This window comes from Heterocephalus glaber, unplaced genomic scaffold (genome assembly GCF_053883595.1).
Source record: "Heterocephalus glaber isolate CG9 unplaced genomic scaffold, H.glaber_assembly_v1.0 deba00001457, whole genome shotgun sequence".
In the NCBI taxonomy this organism is placed as follows: domain Eukaryota; kingdom Metazoa; phylum Chordata; class Mammalia; order Rodentia; family Bathyergidae; genus Heterocephalus; species Heterocephalus glaber.
This window is the reverse complement of record NW_028258305.1, coordinates 37,923,111-37,929,288: the sequence shown is the minus strand read 5'-3', so window position 1 is coordinate 37,929,288 and position 6,178 is coordinate 37,923,111. Positions and strand designations below refer to the sequence as shown.

At 43.5% G+C, this 6,178-nt stretch overlaps 1 long non-coding RNA gene across 3 annotated transcripts in view; it reads right to left on the bottom strand.

Moving 5' to 3' along the window:
- Positions 1-6,178, bottom strand: part of LOC147827038 (uncharacterized) — a 32,986-nt gene that overhangs the window by 21,369 nt on the left and 5,439 nt on the right. For all 3 annotated transcript variants that reach the window (XR_015453023.1, XR_015453024.1, XR_015453025.1), the window contains exon 2: positions 4,024-4,152. This is a non-coding gene — a long non-coding RNA (uncharacterized LOC147827038). The remainder of the gene's footprint in view (positions 1-4,023; positions 4,153-6,178) is intronic.

Sequence of the window (6,178 nt, the reverse complement as noted above, 5' to 3'; positions counted from 1 at the left end):
GTGCAAATTTCCAATGATGAATGTCATTATATTGTATGCCTAAAATGTACCAATGATTAGAATGAATAATCGATAATGCAAAATAGGAAGAAAAGGTCCAAAGGGGTAGGGGTAGTGGGAGGGGCAGGGGAAAGGAAAGAAGGGAAAGGAAAAATGATGAGAAATGGAAAAAAATGGAAATAAAGTCTTTGTAAATAGGGGAGGGTGGAGGGGGTGAAGGGAGGGCTAGGAATGGGGAAAAAATAAGAACCAAGATGCATTATGTAAAAGTACATTTCCCAATGAGAAATGCAATTGTGTTGTATACCTAAAATGTACCAATAAAAGAATTTTAAAAAAACATGTAATTTGAATAAGCTCCATGAGTGCTAAGAAAAATTTTATAACTCCCAGAAAGGAAATCTGCAGGCCCAGATGGTTTCACCGGAGAATTCTATGAAATGTTTAAAGAAGAATTCACACCAGCTCTACTCAATCTTTTCCAGAAAATAAGAGAACACTTCCTATATCATTTTATGAAGTTGTTTATCCTGATACCAAAGACAAATAAAACCATGCAAAAAATAAAAATGCAGACTCATGTTCACCATGAATATGGATTTAAAGATTATCCAGATATTAGCAAAAAGAATTCACCAATATGCAAAGAGAATCATACATTATGACCAAGTGAGGTTTGTTTCAGGGATGCAAGACTAAGTCAGTACTCAAAAATCAGTCAATATAATCATCATATTAACAGACTACAGAAAAAGAATCACATGATTATATAAACCAATGCGAGCATCTGACAAAATTCAACATCTATCAGGGTATAAAATTATCAGAAAGTACATGTACACAGAGACACAAACATTACCTCTACAAAATACTGTTAATGTTGTTATATACTGATTCTTTACATAACCTAAATATATATAATACATATGAATATATGTAGTCTTTTAAACCAAAAAAGAATTATGCAAACGTAATTCTGCAACTTGCTTTTCTTCATACTTTGGGCATTTTTCTATATTAGTATTTCATTTCTATCAATGCCTACACAGTATTCTACTGAACGGCTGTGCCATAATTTATCTTTTTTTTTATTTTTTAAGACAGGGTCTCACTATGTAGTTCAGGCTGGCCTCAAACTCGTGGTAATCCTCCTGCCTCAGCCTCCTGAGGGCTGGGATTCCAGGCATGCATCACCATGCTGGGCCATCATTTCTTATAACGATGGAAATGCAGAATATTTTTTCTTTCAACATTACAAATATTTCTGGAAACAGCCATTTGTTCATTTATGCCAAGATATTTTTGGTATCATTTCCTAGAAGTAGAAATTGTTAGACCAAACCCATTTTCAATGTATATTAGATGTTGCCCATTGCCCTCCACAACTATTGTATCATCAACTTCCCCATCACCAACAGAGCATGAGGCCCAGTAACAGTACCTGGGAGCACAGAGGAGCAGCCGGGTCCCACAGGGCCAGAGCTTTAGGCTGGGGAAGAGGGGCAGGGAGAGAGGCATCCACAGTGGGAAGGCCTGGGGCAGGTGGGGTGGGCAGGATGGGTGCGGGAAGCAGCCCGGCCTTGCTCACAGCACTGTGTGGGAGGCACAGCTCCCTCCCGGTGCATCTTCGCTTGCCTCCTGGAGTCCTCCAACAGGCCCAGGTGTCGAGGGCCCAGGTCCTAAGCTGTTCCTGCCCTGCCCTCCTTCCACCCTCTCCCGCTCGCCCCCCCTCCACTCTCCCAGGCAAGTCCTCCATTGCTTCTCTAGCTTGTCTAAGGGCATCTTAGCACCTGCTGACTGCCCTGCTGAGGAGCTAGGCCACATGTGGGGATGGAATCTGGGCGGAGGCTCCGTACCATGGTACTGGTGCTGCGGTGGCTAGAGAGCCAGCGGCCCAGAGCTTGGGAAGGTCAGTCCCCACAGCCCCCATGCCAAGCAACAGTTCCTACATTTACCTTCTGGGAGGCAAAGTGAACAGTTTGAAGAGCCTTAACAATGAGAAGGGGCCGTGATGACCCAGTGCAGCTTGAGCTAGACTAGGCCACCACCCTAGGAAACCCCCTGGGACTCAACTAAACTGCTTCTTAGGCAGAGTCTTGGGGCTGCTCCTCAGGAGAGTTGGACTATAGGATCTCCAGGTCCCTTCAGCCTTCTGCTTCCACAAACTGAACTTTCTGGAGTCAGAGTCTCACTATGTAATTCACGTAGGCCTTGAACTTGCTATGTATCCCAGGCTGGCCTTGAACTCATGATTCTCCTGCCTCAGCCTCTTGGTGCTAGGATTACCAGTATGAGCCACCATTCCCAGCTTAAATTTCAAATTTGAAAAGATGGTCTTTACAATCAAAGATACTATCTGACTTATTAACCAATGAATAGGGATAAACCTCTCTTGTGAACAGGGCAGTGCAGTTCCTAATCCCAGGGGTAGTGGTTTACTAGGAAGAGAGGGGATGGGCACAAAATGGATAAGGGAGGAAAATCACTACCAAGTGGGATGCAGAAAGGAGGCAGATATTCCCTGGACCCCTACTTCAAACACAGTGCAGGGATCATAGCCACCTTTACTTGCGTTGATGTCTTTTAAAAGACAAACCAAAAAACTACAGGTGCAAAAGTTTTGACAAGTCAATCATACATAAACTGCCAAAGGGTTATCATTTCTCACAGTATGTTTCTCTCTCCAAATCATCCTATTTTACTTAAGTTTGCACTAGCACACATTTGCTTTCAATATTTATTTATTTATTGTATAGCAATTGAACCCAGGATCTTTGCACTGAACTACATCCCCAGAACTTTGTGTATTTTTTTTTTTTTTGGTACAAGGGATCGAACTCGGGTCCTTGCGCTTGCGCAGCAGGCCGCGAAACCGCTGAGCTAAATCCCCGGCCCAAACTTTGTGTATTTTGACAGGGTCTGGCTGAGTCCCTAAATTGCCCAAGATGAGGTCGAATTTGTAATCCTCCTGCCTCACCCTCTCCTCCTGAGTGCTGGGATTACAGGTGTGTGCACTGCGCCCTGAATCTACCCCCCTTTCAACTCCTTTCCTTCATGCTTTGGCCCGGGCTAACACGCCTTTCTGTGTGGAGCTCCTTCTACCCAGGGAGCCCACATTCTGTTCCCTCCACCTGGGGTACTCTTCTCAAATACCACCCCCAGGTTCCTGGTCATTTTCAAGGTGCTCACCACAATCAGTAGAGAGTTAATGATTTACTTGGCTAGCTTCTCCCTCACTGGAGCCCACCGCCCTTGAGGGGCAGGACTGTACTCTGCCTGGCAGCCTGGTTACTTTTCTTTCTTTCTTTTTAAGCACTGGGGATGGAACCTAGGGCCCTGGGTATGCTAGACAAGCCCTTTACTTCCACCCCCAGCCCTAGGTGCAGTTCTTTCTTTTGGTTTTCAGGGGCATACCCCTTTTCTAAAGCAGCAGTGCTTGGTATATAGTAAGTGCTCAGAAAATATTTATTGCCTGAAAGGATGAAAACATCCATATATGTCCAGGATTTTTAAAGTAAGGATTTCAATTCTCTTTTCTACTAGCTCTTTTCACTTAAAAATATGACAAAAACACCGTTCTGTGTCAGAATGTATACAGAAGGATGAACCCACCTCATGGCACAAGCTATCTACTGCTTATGTCTGAACCGCAAGTTATCAAACAATCTCCATACTGAAAAATACTTGTATCATTTCCAGTGTTTTTTGGGGGGTGAGGGGTTATGAATAATGCTTTAAAGAACTTTCTTTTACAAATATTTTCACATCCTTAGATGAATTTTTGTTTTTTAGACTGGTTCTTGCTATGTAGTCCAGGCTGGTCTCAATCTCACGACAAACCTCCTGCCTCAGCTGCCCAAGCGCTGGGATTACGGGTGTGCGCCACCACACTCGGCTTGGATGGATGTTAGACTTAAGCTCCAAGAAGTAAAATTGCTGGTTTAGAGTAACTTGCTTTTAAAGATACTACGGAGTAGGAGAATATGCAAGGGCTTCATTTGGGAAGATGTGAGTGTGACTCACCTTTTCCATGGGCTTGCTCGGTGGTATTCAGAGCCTCTTTCGGATTCAGTATCCTGGCAAAAACTCACCTACTGTCTATCCAGTCGTATGAGATCACTGGTGTACAATGATCACCCAGAATGTAAGCGTCTGTAAAAAAGGAAAAATTATAATCAAGTAATGTGACGTAGCAGTTAAGAGGATGGGTGGTGTGGCTTTCTTTGTCGTGTATGCAAGATGGGGACAGTAATGGCACCCACCCCGCAGCACTGTGAGGATGACACAAATGAATGTGGGATAGATATTCAGTGCTGAGCAGCACACAGTAAATAATGTAGAAGTGCTATCATTTTTTATTACTTGTATTGTTGTGATTCACTTTGGGACCATAAAGCATTATTTCATGAAGAGAGGAGATAACTAAATGCTTCTTGATACTTTTTTCCCAAAAAAAGTCCCCATGTGTTCACAAAAATTTCTCTCTCGTCCTTGACCTAATCTTTGTCACCCATCATTAAATTTGTCATCAATTTCAATTCACTCATGTGTCACACAGAACACTACAGATATTTCTGCTCTCCCTTCAAGATACGGCACTCAAAACCTGGGTTGAAAAAAAGAAAACCCTAATGTTGCTCAGTGGTTTCTAGGAAATAAACACAATGACAGAGTGCTTCTCTGAGTGATTATTTTTAAAAAGGAAAGGAAAAAGAAGGAAAAGGCCACCAGTGTGTTGTACTGCCACACACCACTCTCACGAGCCACTAGTGATGATTCCTAGCTGTTCACCTCAGCATTCAGATGGCCAGTGCTCAGAAGACACGACTCAGCCTGCTCCACGGCTTTCTGCAGAATCTGGGCTGCACCACAAAAACGGAGCCGCTACAGTGCACACAGCTAATCCCCCAGCCTGGTACATGGTAGATGACCTGAGGCTTCCCAGAAACACAGAAGGATGCAATGGCCATGGCGCTGGGGGAAGACAAGGCTATTCATGTGTTCATTATCTTTGAAATTCTGTACTTTTCTTCTTTCTCCCTCCTCCCTTTCTCTTTCCCAAGAAGCATCTATTTTTTTCATTCTCCAAAGTCCATCGTGTGTGTCTTTGTGTGTGTGTGTTTGCAGGATTGGGGATCAAACCAAAAGCCTTGTAGATGCAATGTACATCTGCCATATAGCTAGCCCCCCCCCCACTCCTCCAAAATTGGAGCCAAGGAACACCTCTACAGAGGTGAGATATCTATGAATGAAATAGTTATGAGCACCTTTCCATTGCTACAATTGCCTCTGAATCAGGCATGGTGGCCCACACCTATAATCCCAGCTATTTAGGAGACTGAAGCAGGATGAGCAGATCCTTGCAAGAGTAAGAAGACAGTGGCCGGGAAACAACAGCCACCATCTTTTACACCCTGTTTCAGATATCAGGTCCGGGCCCTCAGAAGCTGTTTTACACATGTGAGTCAGCTGTGATTTGACAGCTCTCTGTGACTGACAGGTCACACTCTATTGTCCAGCCTCTTTGCCATGCCCTAATCTCCTGCCTCATCAATATAAAGCAAAGGAAACAGATACAAGTTACGGTTCACCAACTCTACCCCAGTTCATGAATGTTTCTGTTTGCAAACAATTCGGTTTACAAACAAAAATGTTCAGTAAAATTTTGCTACCATTTGCAAACTCCACATTGGATGACAAACACGACCCAGGGCCATCTTCCCCAAAACTGTAAAACAAAGTTCATAAACGGAGGGATCATTGTATTATTTAAGGCACTGGAATTGAACTGGTAAGAAGTTGCTGGGGTGTAAGCTGGGGCAGTGGTGGTGAACCTTTTAGAGCTTTCAATGAAACAAACAGCCTGCTGAGGCACGTGCACCGTAAGTTCTCCACCACTGAGCTAGGGTACTGTGAGAACAGGTCATTAGAATACAGGATCTGTCAGAGGATGAAGCTACAATTTCATTTCAAGATCTTAACTGACTGTACTTTTGGTTCTAAAATCAAGTGACTTTATTCTATAAAACAGAATAAATATTCCAATGAATCAAAAAATGGAGGATGGTTTTACAAACTCAAAAGGGTGAACGAAACCAGGTATGGTGGCACACACCTGTAATCCCAGCACTCTGGGAGGCTGAGGCAGGAGGGTCAAACATTGGAGCCTAGCTTGGGC